This window comes from Schistocerca piceifrons, chromosome 5, assembly GCF_021461385.2.
Source record: "Schistocerca piceifrons isolate TAMUIC-IGC-003096 chromosome 5, iqSchPice1.1, whole genome shotgun sequence".
Taxonomy (NCBI): Eukaryota; Metazoa; Arthropoda; class Insecta; order Orthoptera; family Acrididae; genus Schistocerca; species Schistocerca piceifrons.
The window spans coordinates 568,169,769-568,190,210 of NC_060142.1; positions in this window are offsets into that span (position 1 = coordinate 568,169,769).

Sequence of the window (20,442 nt, forward strand, 5' to 3'; positions counted from 1 at the left end):
TTAGTTTTATGTTTTATACTTGATGGTGGGTTTTATCATTCTTTATAAGTTTTAGTGAATGTCCACTGTCCCTTTGTGTTCTCCATTCTAATGCTTTTAAGGTGGATGTTTCAATATGTTGCAGAGTGACTGGCTTTTCCTTTTTATTCTTGAGGTCAGCCAGCCACGGCCGTCTTCTCTTTTGTTTTTACCCATTCTACCTGTTTCTTGGTTCTCTCTATGGTTTTCTTTTCCTGTTTTTTCTGTAGTAGTGCTGGTTGTCCTTCTGCCATTCTTATGTTTCTTCTTTTCTCTTGTTATTGGGCTGTACATCTCATTTCTTTTCTTCTTTCCATTGTGTAATTATTTTACCGGGAACAAGGGACTGATAACCTCACAGTTTGGTCCCTTTCCCCCTCTTTCAAACCAACCAGCCAACTAAGAACAGAAACAGTTGTACCCATCCAAAATGAAGAGACCACAGGCTGTACTTTGGGCATGGCATTGTGAAAATAGCACATCCTCTGCTGCTCATTATGGCAATGTTGGTATTTCTGACACCACTCTATCGAGTGCAGGGTGAGTGGTTGTGCCAAAATCCCCAGTGGAAACACTGTTGATAGTTAATAATTACTTTTACTGATTGTAATATGAGACTTAGTGAGCCACCCACATCTCTCTGTGTTGCCCCTGGCTGTTCTTGATGTAGGGGTTGTTGCTTCCACTATGTCCTCTGAGCTAGTGGCCATTGATGCTGATGACAGGCCCCTGGAAGACTGCAAATGGTTGGGGGCCATGGCCATTGATGTCAGTGATGCACTACTTCCATCAATGTTGTGGAGACTGTACATCCCCTCACTCCACTTGCATTACTATGACAGCACAGGAATACAGCTGTGTGTGGGGTTCAGCTCTCTATTCTCTGCCAGGAGTTAGGCAGTGGCTGGTGCAATGGTGCATCAGTGCCAGCAGGCTCGGTCGGCATGCAAGTGGGAGTATGGCACCAGTGCTGGTAAGGGCTTAGTGCAGGTAGTAGGTGCAGCCCAGTATTGAAATGCATGTCTGCTGCTGGTGGTGCCTAGTTGTCTCGCTATATAGTGTATATCTGGCATTGTAATGGTGCTGTTGGTTTCTGACAACAAGAAGTGATTCCTGCCTCAAAATCAAAATTTATTTACATGCCTCTGGCACACATTTGTTTCAGTGTGTAAAACCTGGTGCCCATTCACCTCATCCATAACAAGAGACATGCCCTGGTGTGGTGACATCACCCTGCTGGCTAGACAAAGTTACTACTGTGTGGTAAAGTTTACTGCTGCGCTTGGCTACCCTGGCTTTACAATCCATTCAATTGTCTGTAATTGTGAGCCACATTTGCCACCCTTGTAGTTACTGGCTTCCAGCTGTTAGCACAACACTCCACAATGGCTTCCACACTACTTCTCATTACTTTTGCTAAAGACTTATAACTTTTACTCAAAGACAAGGTAACAGTCCTACACTGTCATGGCACTGAGGAAGTTGTTGTCACACAGTAAAATAATTCTGTGAAAGGAATAGAGGCCGTCAAGTATCTGGTAATCCATTGAGGACAGTGGGACAGTAGCTGGACATGAAGCACTTGAATAATGAAAATTGAAACCAATAGTTGTATTGTACGTCAAACACCATTCATTCAAAGCATGTTGTAAATAAGCAAATTTGGTTACAATACAGCTGTTGGTTTCAATTTTCACTATTTGATCTGTCAATGATGTAAGATTATGAATGACCAGACTGGTGAGGATGAGGGATTGGAATTGCGAAAGGTCTTTGCAGTGAGATGGATGACAGGCTGAGATGCCAACTTTAATACTAAGCCTATGAAGTGGGATATCGTGTGCCAGACAAGACTTCAGAAAGAGTAGAATATGTTAAAAACAGCACTGGAATTAAATGTTCAAAAAGAAGCCATTGGTACAAGAGCAGGAAGTTGTAATATGGTATTTATTATCATGATGAGCCTTTAAGACAATGGATGTTGAAACTGCACAATGTAGGGTGGTTGGTGTGTATTTTGAATGCAGGTACTGTAGGGAAGAAGGAAGTATAGGCATATTAATGAACAAAGAATGGCCAATGAATTGTAGACAAGTAAATAAAGATGGCAATAAAGGTAAAAGCATATAGGCAGACAATGTCAAAAACAATGGAAATTCCTGGATGGAACAATATGTAAAATGAGGGAGAGACAAGCACTTACTTGTAGTAGACTGATGTGTGGAGCATAGAAACATGTAACAGAAAACAGTATGCAAACTACATTTTGAGATCTTGCTCTTTTTCTAGTAAAAGTACACACATTGACACACACAACAACAGAGATGCCCAGACATACAAACATTTATTGAAAGCAGTCGTCTGGGCTGATGGAGATCGGGAGGTTATAGAGAAGAACACACAAGGTAAGGAGGTGCTAGTGGGATACAGTGATGCAGATATTTTCGTAGATGGCTCATTGGCTACACAACAAAATGAAAGGAGTTCAGAGGATAGAACATATATTAGGTACAGAGTGAGGGAGAGGGGTGGGGAAGGGAGAAGGGAAAAAAGGAAATGAAGGTGGAGATGAAAAGGAGACATATAGGGGAGATAGAAAACAGAAAGGGGTGGAAAAATAGAGAGAGTGGGCCCACTTGGGAGGAGAAGGCAGTTCATTATTTGTATGGGGAAGGAGCATTATGGACAGAAGAGAGAAGGGGAAAGGTAAGGTGATTCAATGGGAAACAGGATAATGGTGAATTAGTCCAGGGAGATTGAGAGACAGCAGGATATACTGGAGGGACAATTCCTACCTGCATAGTTCAGAGAACTGTGTGTTAGAAGTGAGTATCCAAATGGACAATATACTTAACAGCTGCTGAAATCATTTGTGTTTTGGTGTGCAGCATGTTCATCAACTGGATTTTTCAATTGTGGCTCACCACAGTGTGGTGATGACCATTCATGCTATAGTGAACCAGAATTATGGGGACTTTTGAAGAACAGTAGATTACAAAATGAAGTCTGTTTGATGAAATCTATTCCACTCTTTTTTTCAACTATGTTTCACCTGAAATTGCAAGTTGAAGTACAAGAGGGGACCCCATGGGTTCAATGTATTGTATGGAAAGGAACACTATGTTATCTTTGATTTTAGAAAAGTTAGTTATCTTATACATTGCATTTGTTTCATCTATCCACAATTGGCATCTATTTCCCACTTTACAATATTTTGCTTACAAATTTTCTCAAAACATTTTATTGTCTGTTAAAACAAGAACTTTTATAAATTTTCAAAAGCAATCTCTATTTTTTGTAAAAATCAGTCCTATGAAAGAGAATACAGAGCATTTTATTTTGGCAATGTGGCATACTCTGTAAATCTTACAAAAACTGTTTCAAAATTATGTATAATATATAGTTAATCTATTTTTATCTTTATAATTCTTTATAACCTCAAGAAGAATGTTCTCTTTGTTATTGTTTGCTCATGTTATGGTGAAGCAAGCTGAGATAATTTTAATCCGCCTCTTGTTTTGTCATCTGCCTCCTTAAAATTCATTTTTTCATTTTGACTTAATTAACATTAACATACGTGAGTATAAGCTGTATTTTCATAAAAGAGAAAGATTGGCCCTTAGTTTTTAAAGAATATAACACAAGATCTAATTTTGTGCTTACTTTTATAATTGATTTTCTAATTTATTTTGACTATTCCTAGCTAGTATCTTTTGTTATAGGGTGATATTGATAATTGTTTTGTAACTTAAATCCTATTGTTTATGTAGAAACAAATATAAATTCTGTAATAATTGTAAACATTTGGAAGACGAAATGCTAGCAATCTTTAAGTATATATTTTTATCTAGTCAGAAACATGTTAGCAAATTCATTAATTCTAAAGTAATTAACAGTTTCATCAAAAGTATTGTTTGCATAACTATATTTGTTAATTTCACAATTTAAACAAATAATTCAGATTAACTCTTGCAGTAGAAGAAAGTGTTGAAAAGAACCAATGTTTCAATGCATTCAGTTAATTGAGTGAGTTAAGTTTTAATTGTAATTTCTGTAAATTTAGCTTTAAACAATGTGTAGTTTCAGTACCTGTTATTGTGATAATATACAGGGTGGAGCACTGGAAATGCATGTTTTTCACTATTGAATGACAGGGACATGGTTTGATAAAAATAATAAAAACAAGCATTGAGTGATAGATTTTTTAATGCAGTTTTGAAATATACATACTTAGCTTCAAAAATAATGTCTTGGAGATGACATCCTTCTTGCTGTATACAAATTTGGATCATCTCCCAAATGTTATGCATGGCTCTCTCCAACATTTCATTCAGTTTCCTGATGAATGGAATTCTTCAGGTCATCAACTTTGCGAGGCTTGTTCATGTAGACTTTTGATTTTAAATATCCTCACAAAAAGAAGTCACATACTGACAAATCAGGTGAGCAAGAGGGCCAGTAAACATCACCGTATCTCGAAATAACATGTCCTGGGAACATTAGTCAAACCACTTCCATGGATGCTCTCACTGTGTGAGCTGTGACACTGTCCTGCTGAAACCATATTTCTCTCATGTTCACTTGATGCATTTCAAGTTCTGGATGAAGACAGTTGTATAACATTGTAATGTAGCACACTGATGTCGCAGTAACTGCAGTTCCTTCCTCTTCAAAAAAATAGGGTCCAACAATCCCCCTCTTTGAAATGCAGCACCACACTGTTACTTTTAAACTGTGGAGAGGTCTTTGGTGTAATTCACGTGGGTTCTCCAGCGCCGAATACCGACAATTTTGAACATTGACATAACCGTCTACATGAAAATGTGCTCCATCACTCATGAAGACTGTAGCATCTGCTTCTTCAGTAAAAATGTTGTCCATTACATGACAAAACTCTCTGTGCTGCACAAAATCCCCTTCACTAAGGTGCTGGATGATCATTATCTTGTATGGGTGAAACTTAAGATCATCATGTAAGATGCGGTGGAGTGAACGACGTGACATACCCAGTGCATCGTCTAGCCGATCATTTTGGACTAGCGAGAACTGCCGTTCTCACTCAGTCTACATTTTCCAAACAAACTGAATGGGGAAGGCCAGGTGGTTTCTTTTTCATCACAGATCCAGTACTTCTAAATGCTGCAACCCATCAGAGTACAGTATTTTGATCAGGCACTGCACCTCGACATCCAACTCTGAAATTTTGATAGAAAAGACATTGCACTGTGACTATGGAATCATTGTTTCTAAAGTACTGCTCAACAATGAACTCACAATTTCTACACTCCAATGCTCCATAGCAACTGAAACTGCATTGTATAGGCAGTCTGCCAACATTCATTCAAGGTCAATACCCCCTCTCGTCGCCACGTACTAACGATTCAAAAAACACGCATTTCTTCTGCTCCACCCTGTATAAGGGCCTGATTTTTGGTCACAAGACAGTCAGCCCATGGCCAAGTTTCTGATGAGTAACCTATGCTGGATAGAACAACAAGCAATGCTTCAAATTAACTGTGGAACAAGTGTCAAACAATTAGGCTGTATGTAAAAACAGTGACCATGAGTGCTCCTTATGTACCTGATTATTCTTCAAGAACTGTGAACTTTGTGGTTAGGTTTTACTGCTCGTAGATGTTCAACGTGAAACTATTGTAGCAGTATGTGGAGTTTCGCTTGCAAACTATTAATGATGCTTATCAAAGGCTAAACAATAGTGCACTGGCCATATAACTGTGTAATATTGGAGGTTGTGCAAAGTGAAAATTAAAGTACTCTAAAACATAACTGGGCATATGTCAGCTACATAATTTAAAGTAGTCAGTGCCAGAATCCACAAAACCCAATTTTCACCCGGTACATTGACACCAAGGACAACAAATGAAGAAGAAATAAAAGTAGGTGAAACTGCTACAACGTATGCAGAAAAATGGCAAAAAAGTTAATTTGACCAAATACTGGTTGTGGAAGAATCTAGAACTTCAGGTAGTAATATATATCATTTGTCATACACACCAAAATTAGATAGTATAAAAAATGCAGGAAAAGGTAGATTGCTACTTACCATTGCAGTTGCCGTTCTGGTGAGAGCTGCTGGAGTTGGCATTCAAGTGTGTGTAAGGTGTACTTGCTTGTGTGAATGAATGGTGCATGTTGTTTTATGACGAAGCATGTGCCTGAGAAATTGTGTAAGCGTCTTTTAATTGTGCCTGTCTGCAACTTAATGTGTCATATTTATAGTAAGTAGCAATCAATCTTTTCCTGCATTGATGGTATTCCAACCTGGAGTTCTACTGTTTGAAAACTTAAGGAATCTTCGTTTTGAGCTTGAATACAACAGCAGAAATGCAGTGTGGTATGTTGATCCTTGTACTATGAACAGAGTATGAACATTATTTGTACTGGTGTAGGAGATAATGAAAGTAATTTGTAAGTTATCTCAACTACGAATGGATAACTTTCTTGTAGAGCACAGCAAATAACTTATTAAACATCAAAAGCACTTGCAAGAAGCACACACTAAAGAAGCCATGAACAAATCTCAAAGAAGTTCAAGCACAGTCATTTCACTGGAGTTAAGCAATTGGTCGATATTGAGGTCACCATAGGAGCTCCCCTCCCTTGAAAAGCTGTAGAGGCTACAGCTTGGATCGATGGTGCATTGTGCCTCATCTGACGTCCATCCTCCTGAGGACTCTGGTGGAGGTGACCAACTCATGCTTGTAGGAGGCCACCTGGGAGCATGGTTAGGCCATTTCTCGACAGAGGTGGAAACATCAGGAGCCATAATGAGCTCCTGGGCATAAGTTGGCACACAGGGAGGCACTGCCTTTGGAGTTTTGAAGAATGAAGCCATCTCACCCCCCTCCTTTAATGTGCACATTATAGCCTGGTGCACCAGAAATCTCTGGGAATTTGCACTTTATATGAAATTTCCTGGCAGAAAATTTGTGTGCTGGAGCAAGACTCCAATTTGGAACTTTTGCCTCTCACAAGCATGTGTTCTACCTATGAGCTACACAAGCGCAACTCATGACCCATCCTCACAGCTTTATTTCTGCCCTTACCTTGTCTCCTACATTCCAAACTTCGCAGAAGCTCTCCTGAAAGCCTTGCAAGACTAGTACTCTTGAAATAAAGAATATTGTGGATCCATGGCTTAGCCACAGCCTAGGGGATGTTTCCAGAATAAAATTTTCACTCTGCCATGGAGTGTGCACTGATATGAAACTTCCTGGCAGATTAAAACTATATGCCTAACCAAGATTCGAACTTGGAACCTTTGTCTTTTGTGGGCAAGTGCTTTACTGACTGAGCTATCCAAGCACAACTCACAACCAGACCTCACAGCTTTACTTCTGCCAGTAATCTAGAAGGTAGGACATGAGGTACTGGTGGAAATAAAGTTATGAGGACAGGTGTGAGTCGTGTTTGGGTAGCTCTGTTGATAGAGCACTTGCTCATGAAAGGCAAAGGTCCTGAGTTTGAGTCTCAGTCTGGTGCACAGTTTAAATCTGCCAGGAAGTTTCATATCAGCATGGACTCTGTTGCTGAGTGAAAATTTCACAGAGTGAAAATTTCATTCTGCATTTTATTTGTCTGCCAGTGCAAGTGATTAGTGGTGTAGCAGATGGTGGGACAGGGGTATTTGTGTACCCCAATGCGGGTGTCCTTTGAGATGAACCGGATAGTGGCACGGCTGCAGGGGCATATGGTGCAAATGTCAGCACAGGTGGGTTGCCCAGTAGTTCATCTACGGGAGGAGCAATTGAGGGAGGTTTGAGTCTTTCTATTGATATTGTCTCAGTGCCTTCCCCTTCGCAGATGATGAAAGTGTTAGATCCCCTTGAGAGCACTCCATATAGACCAGAGTGTAGGGAAATGAGAGGCGGCTGAACTGCATCATCATGCAGACATACTTGCACTGATGTGTGTAATTCTTTGAAGATGAACTGATCATGGTGACCATGGTGATGTGGGTTGTTTGGTCATAGATGACTGATGTGTTGCCCCAATTTTTTAAGAAAGTTCAATTGGCCATCAGAAATCTGTACTGGTGAAGGTGCAATGAAGTCACCGGCACTTGCAGTTTTCACTGAAGCCAATGTGTGCTGGAGAGCAGGACAAATCCTCTTTTAATGCTGTCTAGAGGCCAAGCAGTATCCAGGACAGAGTATCAGTCCATGACTCCTTGTGGCACTTGATGATAGATTTGAGAAACCGATGCATGGGTTCAACCATGCCATTGCTGACGGGTTGGTAGCTCATGCTACAAAGGTGAAGGGTACCACATAAGTTAGTTAGGTGATTGAATAGTGATGCTTCAAACTGGCAGCTGTGGTCAGTTGTGATGGTGAGAGAAATGCCATACCGAGAAAACCATATTTTGATCAATTCTGTGGCAACAGATTCAATGGTGATGTCAGTGAGATATGTGGCCTCAGGCCACTTTGTCTAATGATCTACAGTGATTAGTAGGTAACGCTGATTGTCAGTGCATGGAAGTTGGCCAATCAGATCTAAGTGAATGTGGGCAAAGCATGCCAATAGTAGAGGTAAGTCCTGAGTAGTGGCATGCACATATCATGAGATTTTGTTTCATTGGCAGGTAAGGCAGGAACACAAGGCAGGAACGGGCCCATGTATGACTGTCCTTTTTTACCTCAGGCCAGATTACCTTGCTCGTGACCAATTTAACCATTGCCTTGGTATCAGTATGTTGCATGTCATGGATTATGTTGAAGACCTCTCGAGGGTGTTTTTGTTGGACAAGTGGACATAATTGGTTGCCACCACTGTCACATCACATTTCAGATGAGAAACCATCAACTGTTACATGCACCAGACAAGGTGAGGTAGAGATCCCACTGTGGACATGCTGTTGAATGAAGGTGTCTGTGCACTGGCTATCTGCTATCTTCGCCCAGTGCACCATAGTAATACTTGCCACTGCTTCCAAGAAGCAGTCAGCGATATTGTTTTCTTTGTCTTTGATGAAGTGAATAACGTTAATGTGAACTGAGTCACATCTGGCTGAATGTGGTGAGGTGTGTTCTGTTGGCCACTGGAGAATGGACATGAGAGGCTGATGATCAGTAAACACTGCAAAATGTTGATCTTCTGGTATAAGTCAGAAGTGTCTGATGGCAAGGCACATGGCCAGTAGTTCTCTGTATATGGCAGCCAATTTTGTTTGTGCTTCTTTCAGACACTTGGAGAAGAATGCTAGGGGTTGCCGTGATATTATGAAAGGCTCTACAGGGAGGCAATCGAAATCGCCAAACACCCTAATAATTTCAATCAAAAGGAGGAGGGTGTGAAATTAAACGGTGTATGGATGCCAATATTGAAGAAGTTGGGTACCACCCATCCACCACTGGGTGATGGCAATGGCGATAGATGGCAGCGGACAGTGGCCAATTGCACTGACGTTTTCAAAACACGTTACGTCATGCCTCGGCACGGGAGTGCGTGGACATGGAATTCAGTGGCAGTCAGTAGCGAGCCAGTGGGTGTGTTGGACCTTCCATCAAGCTACAGACCCCCTTGAAGATGTCCTCCACAGATGGGGATGAAACGTTGGGAATTGACACAGAATTCATCAACCGACCGCAGCATAACAGCCCGGATAATTATAATGGACATGACATTTCTGGCCATGAAAGTCTACATTTTAGTATTAGCGTACACATACCTCTCAGGATTGATGACAATACTACAGTCCCCAAGATACTGAAAAAGCTGATGAAGATGTTGAAATTGACCTTGTAGGGATTTGGGAAGGATCAAAATGTAATCAACATAGCAGAAGACAAATAAGAGATCACATAAAATGCCATGTGTAAACCTTTGCTATGTTTGTGTGATATTATGTAATCCATAGGGCATAAAGTTGTAGTGGTATAGTCCAAACAGTGCTATGATGGCCATTTTTGTGATATCCTCTTTGACTACTGGAATTTGGAAGAAAACCTTGGCACAATCAAAAATGCTGAATACTGATGCATCATAAAGCGTGCGTTTGAAGTCTGCAATATTGGGGACCAGCTAACAGTCTGATATGGTATGAGCATTTAGAAATTGGAAGTCGTCATAGAGCATCTGTGTGCCATCTTTCTTTTTTGCAGTCTGAAGCAGCAACTCCCAGTCACTATCTGACATGGATACAGTGCTCTCTGATAACATTTTGTTCATTGTACGCTGTGGAGCTTTGAAATTATCTGGTGATAGGTAACGTTCATGGGAGAAGATAGCCTGCGCAAGCCTTGTTTTGATGTGATGCTGAATGGTATGCAAACTTTTTCACGTGCTTTGGCAGAGCAGGAAATTCACACAATTATTGAGCAACGTTAGTGTTGCTGGATATGGCATAGAGTCCCCTGCCTGTTACAGATACAGTATTGGAAGGAATGGGTTGCTTTTTGCATTCCACAGATATATGGGCTCCACAGTTAGTGCAGGATGCTGTGAAGATCTTAGTGCAAGCCAAAGTGAGCTCAGCACACTCATTATTAACTGGCATGAGTGACATGACAGATGGGAAATTGTCTGTGAGCGCTCTCACTAGACAGCCATTGACTAAGTTCTGCACCACTTTGTAAAAAAAGTAGGAAATAATCTCCTCTGATTGGACCATTAACATTAGCAAGAATGAACTTCCATGATGGGCAGAAGAAAGGACCGGAAGTAGTGAAATTTGGCATTTGCCATATGCGTTGATGTGGGTATTGTTTACTGCAGTCAATGTATGGAGTGTTACTGAAGTTGGTTGAGAGCACAGATGCCACAGAAAAAACACTAACTTCCAAGCCAGAGTCGACTAGAAATTTGTAACTAGTGTTTGAGACCACGATAAACAGACTGTTGGAAAGTTGTAGCACGGTGACTGTTGCATTGTTGCAATTTAGGGCACTGGTTGTGCACAGGCTTGTTTCATTTGGATGACGGGCAGGAACCTCCACTAATGTGCTTGCAGTTGGGTATGCACAAACTACAAAACATTTTTTTGCATTTGCACCAAATTTTTTGTCAAACCAACACCAAGAAGAAGAGTCACTTATATTGCTGGTGAAATTGGTTTTTTTGCTTCCTAGATAGAGATTTGTTGGATGATGCGAACTAATATTGAATTTCAGCACAAATACTACTTGCTTGTTGTGTACATGTCATGCTGCAGCATGCATAAGAGCTAGCTTTGTCCATTGTAGTCATGCAAGTTATAGGGCCACTACTTGTTACATTGCATGGCGTGTATGGCAAGGCCTCTCTTGAATGTATGCAATAATTGATCACAACAAACACTGTCTTCAAAGTAAGTAGCCATAGTGTCCAACTTCTTAGCTAAATCTTCAACTGGAAGATTAGTTTCAGCAGCTAACACAAGGTGTAACTTTGCGGGAAGCTTATTGAGCCATATAAGGCATAAAGCGGTCTCAGTGAACAAGTCTTTGCATGCAATGAAAGTAATTCCCATAGTAGTTCTGAAGGCTTCAACTGCACATAGATTTGGGATGAGAGCAAGTTTTTAAGACATTCATTGGGTGGTAGAGAATAATGTTCAATGAATTAGCACCTGTTTCAGATCAGCATACAGTTGTTCTATAGACCACTTCAATAAACCACAGTTTCACATTACCAATGCTTGACAGAGACAAAGCATGATGCAGGACCAGATTGGAAGGATGGCTTATTCGCTCAGCTGTGGTCAAAGTAGAAAAAACTGAAATGGTCAAGTAGCATTGATGGCTTGGAGGCCCCATCCGGGAAAGTTTGGCCACCAGGTTGCAATTCTTACTTCAAGTGATGCTTCATTGGGTGACTTGCGTGTCGGAGATGGTGAAATGATGATGAGGACAGCAGCACAACGCCCAGTCCATGAGCAGAGTAAATCTCCAGCCTGGCCGTAAATCAAACAATGGGTCGCTGCATGGTAGGCAAACACATTATCTTTCAGCTAAGAAGGCAGACAATCAAAGTAGAAGATATTGGTGTACAAACTGGTGTATGTTCCTGCTTGACTGATGTCAGAAACAGCCCTGAAGTAGGATGCAATAGTGATGGATCTGACTCTGTTGTCACTGGTTCATCCATCCTCTGGTCAATGGTCACCAGTCTAAGAGATAACGAAAAGAATTTCTGAATTATCTCAACTACGAATGAACAACTCTGTCACAGAGCACAGCTAATAATTTATTAAATGTCAAAACACTTTAGACGAGCACAGATACATATACACTCAACACATGTTGAACAGGGTATGAATACATCCAAAAGAAGTTTGTACACAGTCATTTCACTGGAGTTAATCAATTAGTCAATATTGTTTGTGTATCACCACACTGGAAACTGTGATTTGTAATTGCAAATGCAATCATCCTCTAGACTCCAGGATGAAGATGTTTCAAGCCGTAATTATATTGACGTAACAAGATAAGTATTAAAACTTTTTGCTTATTCCAGCAACCATTTTAGAACTCTTTCTCTACATTGCTGTCTCCTTTTATATATAACTATACATTTGCATAACTATTTGACTAGCTTATGAAATGCTATTCTAAATAACTTTTGAACAGGACACAGTGATAGAATAAGTACAGACATTTGGCTATTTGTCATGCCCACATAGAATGCTGTGCAGTAATTGTAGCGAAGCTGATGTGTAAGCTTTCTGTACTCACATGTTGCCCTGCCTTTCATTGGGTATCAAATAACTGTGACTGGACTTTGGTAGTAGGTGGTGGGTGGATGTCTGTGACAGGATTTGCACCTGGACCAACCAGAAATAACTGTAAGCTGGTTGGGTGATGAAATGCTACTTTTTGCGATGTGGGTAGGATATTTCTTATCTCAGGACACAATGAGAAGTGCTGGTAGTTGAAATCCTAGCAAAGGATGTGGTTGAGCTTCTGCAGGCCAGTGTGATAGTGGATGGTCAGATCACTTTTGGTTCACAGGTCTACTGATGTCCCCTCCCTGTCTCCCTTTTCATCCCCACATTATTCCACTTTTTCCCATCCATCCATTTTATGCCCCCCCTCCCCCCCCTCGGTGGCCGGAGTGGCCGAGCGGTTCTAGGCGCTACAGTCTGGAACTGCGTGACCGATACAGTTGCAGGTTCAAATCCTGCCTCGGGCATGGATGTGTGTGATGTCCTTAGGTTAGTTAGGTTTAAGTAGTTCTAAGTTCTAGGGGACTGATGACCTCAGAAGTTAAGTCCCATAGTGCTCAGAGTCATTTGAACCAAGCTCTCCCCCCCCCCCCCTCCCCCTCAATCTTTATCTTTTGTAGGCTCCACGCTCTGAACTCTCTTCATCTTGTTGTGCAGTCAGTAAGAATTCTTCAAAAGACCTGTCTTACTCAATCTCACTACCCTCCTAGTCTTATGTATCTGTCCCCCCTCCCTCTACCCCTGCCTCTTAATGAGCCCAGGCAACTTCTTCCAATAATTGATAATAATATCACCACAGGAATGCACATTTGGGTGTCGGTATGACTGTGTGAGTGTGTGTTTTATGTGAATATGTGTACTGCAAATATAAAAATAGCAAGAGCTCAAAAGGTTGTGTGAATACTGTTTTATGTTATATGTTTATATGCTCAATACCTCAGTCTGCTATAGATGAATGGTTGCCTCTCCCTTATTTTACATATTGCTCCATTAAGAAATTTGCGTTATTGTTAACATTGCCATTTCAGCTTTCTTCCTTTCCACACACTTTTTCTTTTATCATCATCTTGCTTTACTTGTATACAATAATTGTCCATAATTTATTCCTTAATATGTTTATAACTTTCTTCTCCTCTACAGTACCTGCTTGCAACACAAACACCAGTCACCCTCTCTTGTGCAGTATGAGTGCCTTTTGTCTTAAAGGACTACCACATCAGTATGTGCCATATTACAATTTGCTGCTCTCACAGTAATAGCTCCTTTCTGAACATTTAATTCCCATGCTGTTTTCAACATACTCTCCACTACTGACTCATGCTGCCCATCTTGACTGTTAGTTGATCATGTGTGTTTATTTTTGATTGCACAGCATGAGTGTGCATGTTTATTTATGACTGCATGATCGATAACGTTTATGGCTGTCGCACATGTTCATTTGTGATCAAATATGCTTATTTATGAGTGCACCTACTACTGCCCGCTTCTTTAAATTTTTTTCTGGTCTTCCTTCTGTCTTCCAGTGTATATCTCTATGTAGTACCTACCATTTACTTCCCTTATAATACTACCACCCAAAACTTCACCTTCCTGATTTCAATCTTGATTAACAATTTTTTCAGGCAGACCTATTGTCTCATGACCATCCAACCTGAATCTCTGCTCAATCTACTTTTGCCAATTCCAAAACCCTGTGTGTATTACATGGCATAGAACTGTAATAACACACTTTTGGAGTCAAATGAACTTTTATTTTACCACTGAAGAAAGCGAATACAAGAGAAGCTGTTGAACATGGCATGCAGCGAGGCATAGACAAGAGAACTAAACGTAGAGTCAAAGAAAATTGGTTCAAAGACATGGCACTTCATGCCAGAGGCACCAAATCTCTCCTTCACCATAGAAAAACTCCAATCACACATCCTCTTTCTGCCAAATGGTATCCCACCTAATGGGCTTACTATTAAGACTGGCATCTCAGGCAGTCACCCATCCTACTGCAAAGACCTTTCCCATTTCCATCAGTCCCTCATCCTCACAAGTGTGGTCATTCATAATTATGCAGTCGAGGCTCAAACCATACTTGACAGCCAGCCTCTATGCCTTTTGCAAAATCCCTTTGCTATTTGACCACTACTGCCTGAATGCCTCCACTGAAACAGAAACTCCTGCCTTCCAACAGTTGGAATAGCATTCACATTAGCATCTGAGGAAGCTGTCTCAGCTACTACTGTCTTATGCCTCCATGGGATTGCCTGTAGCCAAGAAAAAGCCTAGCACAGTGACCCAACGACCCCCTTCCCCTTGCCTTACCTTCAGCTGTCAACCTCACATAGCTCCCCGATCATTCCTTGTTGACTAACTCCATCTTCCAGATCCTCCAAAACTTGCTCCATCCTCCATGAAACATACTTCTTCTGAACACTCATACCTTAACACTGTGTTCAGTCTTTCTGCCTAAACTCTGACCCATGCACATTTTCCATATGTCTCACCTTTAAACCAAAATCTTAAGTTCAAACCTGCTGGACTTGAAAAGGCTCTTCTTTTCTTTACTCATCCTCTGTAGTGTAAACATTTCTTTGCCACACATCCCACTAACAACAGTCTATCAGTCCCTAAACAGAACCTTGTTTAAAACATTCCCACCTCCTTCCAACCATGATCCTCTCCCCTTCCATTCATTCTTCTTCAGGAGTTCCTCACTTCTAACCTGGTCTCATGTTCCTTTCCTAAATACCCTCAGTGAGTTCATCACTCATATGGAATGCCCAACCTTCTGTAACATGAAAGCCAATCCAGACCTTATCGTCCTTCCTTAAGCCAAAGGTTCCATCACAGTGGTCATGCATGAGTCATAGCGACTAATTGGCTTGGCTCTGAGCACTATGGGACTTAACTTCTACGGTCATCAGTCCCCTAGAACTTAGAACTACTTAAACCTAACTAACCGAAGGACATCACACACATACATGCCCGAGGCAGGATTCGAACCCGCGACCGTAGCGGTCACGCGGTTCCAAACTGTAGCGTCTAGAACCGCTCGGCCACCCAGCCGGCAGCGACTAATTGGCTGAGGGTTTCTGCCAGCTTTCCAACACTTCTGCATGCGAACCTAATAACCATGATCCCATCCCAGGAGACCAACTTGGCATCCAGCAGCTCTTCAAGGCCTTAGATCCATCTCAAATCATGACACCTGAATCCATCTCCTTCATCAAGCCAACTACTCCCCAAACTCCAACCTTTTACCTACTTTCTAAACACCACAAACCCAAAAGTCTTCCTACTGGTTGTCCTATTGTGGTTGGGTATAATGAAGATGAAATGGGAGGTAGGATACTGCGTGAAGAGTTTGACAGAGCACTGAAAGACCTGAGTCGAAACAAGGCTCCGGGAGTAGACAACATTCCATTAGAACTACTGATGGCCTTGGGAGAGCCAGTCCTGACAAAACTGAACCATCTGGTGAGCAAGATGTATGAGACAGGTGAAATACCCTCAGACTTCAAGAAGAATACAGTAATTCCAATCCCAAACAAGGCAGGTGTTGACAGATGTGAAAATTACCGAACTATCAGTTTAATAAGTCACAGCTGCAAAATACTAACGTGAATTCTTTACAGATGAATGGAAAAACTGGTAGAAGCCGACCTCGGGGAAGATCACTTTGGATTCTGTAGAAATATTGGAACACATGAGGCAATACTGACCTTACGCCTTATCTTAGAAGAAAGATTAAGGAAAGGCAAACCTACGTTTCTAGCATTTGTAGACTTAGAGACAGCTTTTGACAATGTTGAGTGGAATACTCTCTTTCAAATTCTAAAGGTGGCAGGGATAAAATACAGGGAGCAAAAGGCTGTTTACAATTTGTACAGAAACCAAATGGTAGTTATAAGAGTTGAGGGGCATGAAAGGGAAGAGGTGGTGGGGAAGGTAGTGAGACACGGGTGTAGCCTCTCCCCGATGTTATTCAACCTGTATATTGAGCAAGCAGTAAAGGAAACAAAAGAAATTCAGAGTAGGTATTAAAATCCATGGAGAAGAAATAAAAACGTTGAGGTTCACCGATGACATTGTAATTCTGTCAGAGACGGCAAAGGACTTGGAAGAGCAGGTAAACGGAATGGACAGTGTCTTGAAAGGAGGATATAAGATGAATATCAACAAAAGCAAAACGAGGATAATGGAATGTAGTCGAATTAAGTTGGGTGATGCCGAGGGAATTAGATTAGGAAATGAGACACTTAAAGTAGTAAAGGAGTTTTGCTATTTGGGGAGCAAAATAACTGATGATGGTCGAAGTAGAGAGGATATAAAATGTAGACTGGCAATGGCAAGGAAAGCGTTTCTGAAGAAGAGAAATTTGTTAACATCAAGTATAGATTTAAGTGTCAGGAAGTCATTTCTGGAAGTATTTGTATGGAGTGTAGCCATGTATGGAAGTGGAACACAGACGATAAATAGTTTGGACAAGAAGAGAATTAGAAGCTTTCAAAATGTGGTGCTACAGAAGAATGCTGAAGATTAGGTGGGTAGATCACGTAACTAATGAGGAGGTATTGAATAGAATAGGGGAGAAGAGGAGTTTGTGGCACAACTTGACAAGAAGAAGGGACTGGTTGGTAGGGCCTGCTCTCAGGTATCAAGGGATCACAAATTTAGCATTGGAGGGCAGCGTGGAGGGTAAAAATTGTAGAGGGAGCCCAAGAGATGAATACACTAAGCAGATTCAGAAGGATGTAGGTTGCAGTAAGTACTGGGAGATGAAGAAGCTTGCACAGGATAGAGTAGCATGGAGAGCTGCATCAAACCAGTCTCAGGACTGAAGACCACAACAACAACATAATGATTCCACAGAACAAACATGTGCTTCCATTGGCCAACAACTCCAATTTATTCTCCATAACATCCCATCCTACATACAAGAGATTGGTCATTTCTTTCACTGTCTCTCCACAGTTCCTCTTCCATTACCACCAGACTCCTTGTTTGTCACTGGAGCCGATAATCTTGCAGTTGTGGAAACTAGCTTACCAAACATCCTCCTGATACCAAACCCCACCATTCCTATACTATTTTGCCTGGCCACTCACATGTTGACCCATAATTATTTAAGATTCAAAGGCCAAATTTATAAACAAATTCATGGTACTGGCACCACACTATGCCAACTTATATATGGGCCATTTGGAGGAATGATTCCTGTTCAGTAAACAACCATGACCTCTTGTCTAGGTCAGATTCACTGATGCCACTTTGACGATCTCAACAATCTTTGCTTTTTCCTCCAGAATATCAACACCTACTACGAAATCTGCTTCACTAGGTCCCATTCAACTCACCAATCACCTTCTAGACATTGATCTGCACCTCTCAGATTGCTCCATATGTACTTCATATCAAGCACACTAACCACCTCCAATTGACAGCTGTCACCTACTCAGTGTCGAAAAGTCTCTTCCTTACAGCCTCTCCATCCATGGCAGCTACATCTGCAATGGAAAGCAGGAGCTGTTGAAATAAACCAATAACCTTATCATACATTTACTGACAAGCAGTATTCTACCCAGATCATCCATAACCAGATATTCTATGCCATCTCCTCCTCTTACACTAGTAATCATGTGAACCAGCCCCTAATACGCACTCTTTTGATCACCCAGCACCACTCTGGCCTTCAAAAGCTCAACCACATCCTTCACCAGGGCTTAGACTACATCTTCTCATGCCCTGAGATGAGAGATATCCTACTCAGAATTCTACCCACATCACCCAAAGTAGTGTTCCACCATCCACTCAACCTACAAAATATCCTTGTCCATTTGTATTCGAATCCTGCTTCCAGTTATGCATCCTACTGCCTCACCTTTTGTCTGTCTTCTATCTTCACCACTCCTTTCCCATCCAAATAATGTACTGTTCCTTCCAGTCACTCTTCATCCCCATGTAGGCATTCTATTTCTCTTACTCCCCTCCCCCTTTTCCACCACTCTCCCTTTCTCCCCCTTCTGTATACCTCTTCATATTCACCTTCCCCTTATTTTCCCTCCCTCCCTTCCTCCCTCTCCCTCTCATTCTCCATCTTTTATATGCTCCACCCTCTGAACTTCTTTAGTCTTGTTGTGCAGCCAGAGAGTCATTTGTCAAAAGATCAGCTTCACTCTATTCCACTAGCCCCATGTAGTCAATAATCAATAAACAGTCTCACCATGAGAGTCTAAATTTGAGTCTCTGTATGTGTGAATACATATACTTTTACTAGTAGTTTTGTTGTGGTCTTCAGTCCTGAGACTGATTTGATGCAGCTCTCCATGCTACTCTATCCTGTGCAAGCTGCTTCATCTCCCAGTACCTACTGCAACCTACATCCTTCTGAATCTGCTTAGTGTATTCATCTCTTGGTCTCCCTCTACGATTTTTACCCTCCACACTGCCCTCCAATACTAAATTAGTGATCCCTTGATGCCTCAGAACATGTCCTACCAACTGATCCCTTCTTCTGGTCAAGTTGTGCCACAAACTTTTCTTCTCCCCAATCCTATTCAATACTTCCTCATTAGTTATGTGATCTACCCACCTAATCTTCAGCATTCTTCTGTAGCACCACATTTCGAAAGCTAAGCGTCTATTCTCTTCTTGTCCAAACTATTTATCGTCCACGTTTCACTTCCATACATGGCTACACTCCATACAAATACTTTCAGAAATGACTTCCTGACACTTAAATCTATACTCGATGTTAACAAATTTCTCTTCTTCAGAGACGCTTTCCTTGCCATTGCCAGTCTACATTTTATATCCTCTCTACTTCGACCATCATCAGTTATTTTGCTCCCCAAATAGCAAAACTCCTTTACTACTTTAAGTGCCTCATTTCCTAATCTAATTCCCTCAGCATCACCCGACTTAATTCGACTACATTCCATTATCCTTGTTTTGCTTTTGTTGATGTTCATCTTATGTCCTCCTTTCAAGACACTGTCCATTCCATTCAACTGCTCTTCCAAGTCCTTTGCTAACTCTGACAGAATTACAATGTCATCAGCGAACCTCAAAGTTTTTATTTCTTCTCCATGAATTTTAATACCTACTCCGAATTTTTCTTTTGTTTCCTTTACTGCTTCCTCAATATATAGATTGAACATTGGGGAGAGGCTACAACCCTGTCTTACTCCCTTCCCAACCACTGCTTCCCTTTCATGTCCCTCGACTCTTATAACTGCCATCTGGTTTCTGTACAAATTGTAAATAGCCTTTCGCTCCCTGTATTTTACCCCTGCCACCTTCAGAATTTGAAAGAGAGTATTCCAGTCAACATTGTCAAAAGCTTTCTCTAAGTCTACAAATGCTAGAAACGTAGGTTTGCCTTTCCTTAATCTTTCTTCTAAGATAAGTCGTAAGGTCAGTATTGCCTCACGTGTTCCAATATTTCTACGGAATCCAAACTGATCTTCCCTGAGGTTGGCTTCTACTAGTTTTTCCATTCGTTTGTAAAGAATTCATGTTAGTATTTTGCAGCTGTGACTTATTAAACTGATAGTTCGGTAATTTTCACATCTGTCAACACCTGCTTTCTTTGGGATTGGAATTATTATATTCTTCTTGAAGTCTGAGGGTATTTCGCCTGTTTCATACATCTTGCTCACCAGATGGTAGAGTTTTGTCAGGACTGGCTCTCCCAAGGCCGTCAGTATTTCCAATGCTATGTTGTCTACTCCGGGGGCCTTGTTTCGACTCAGGTCTTTCAGTGC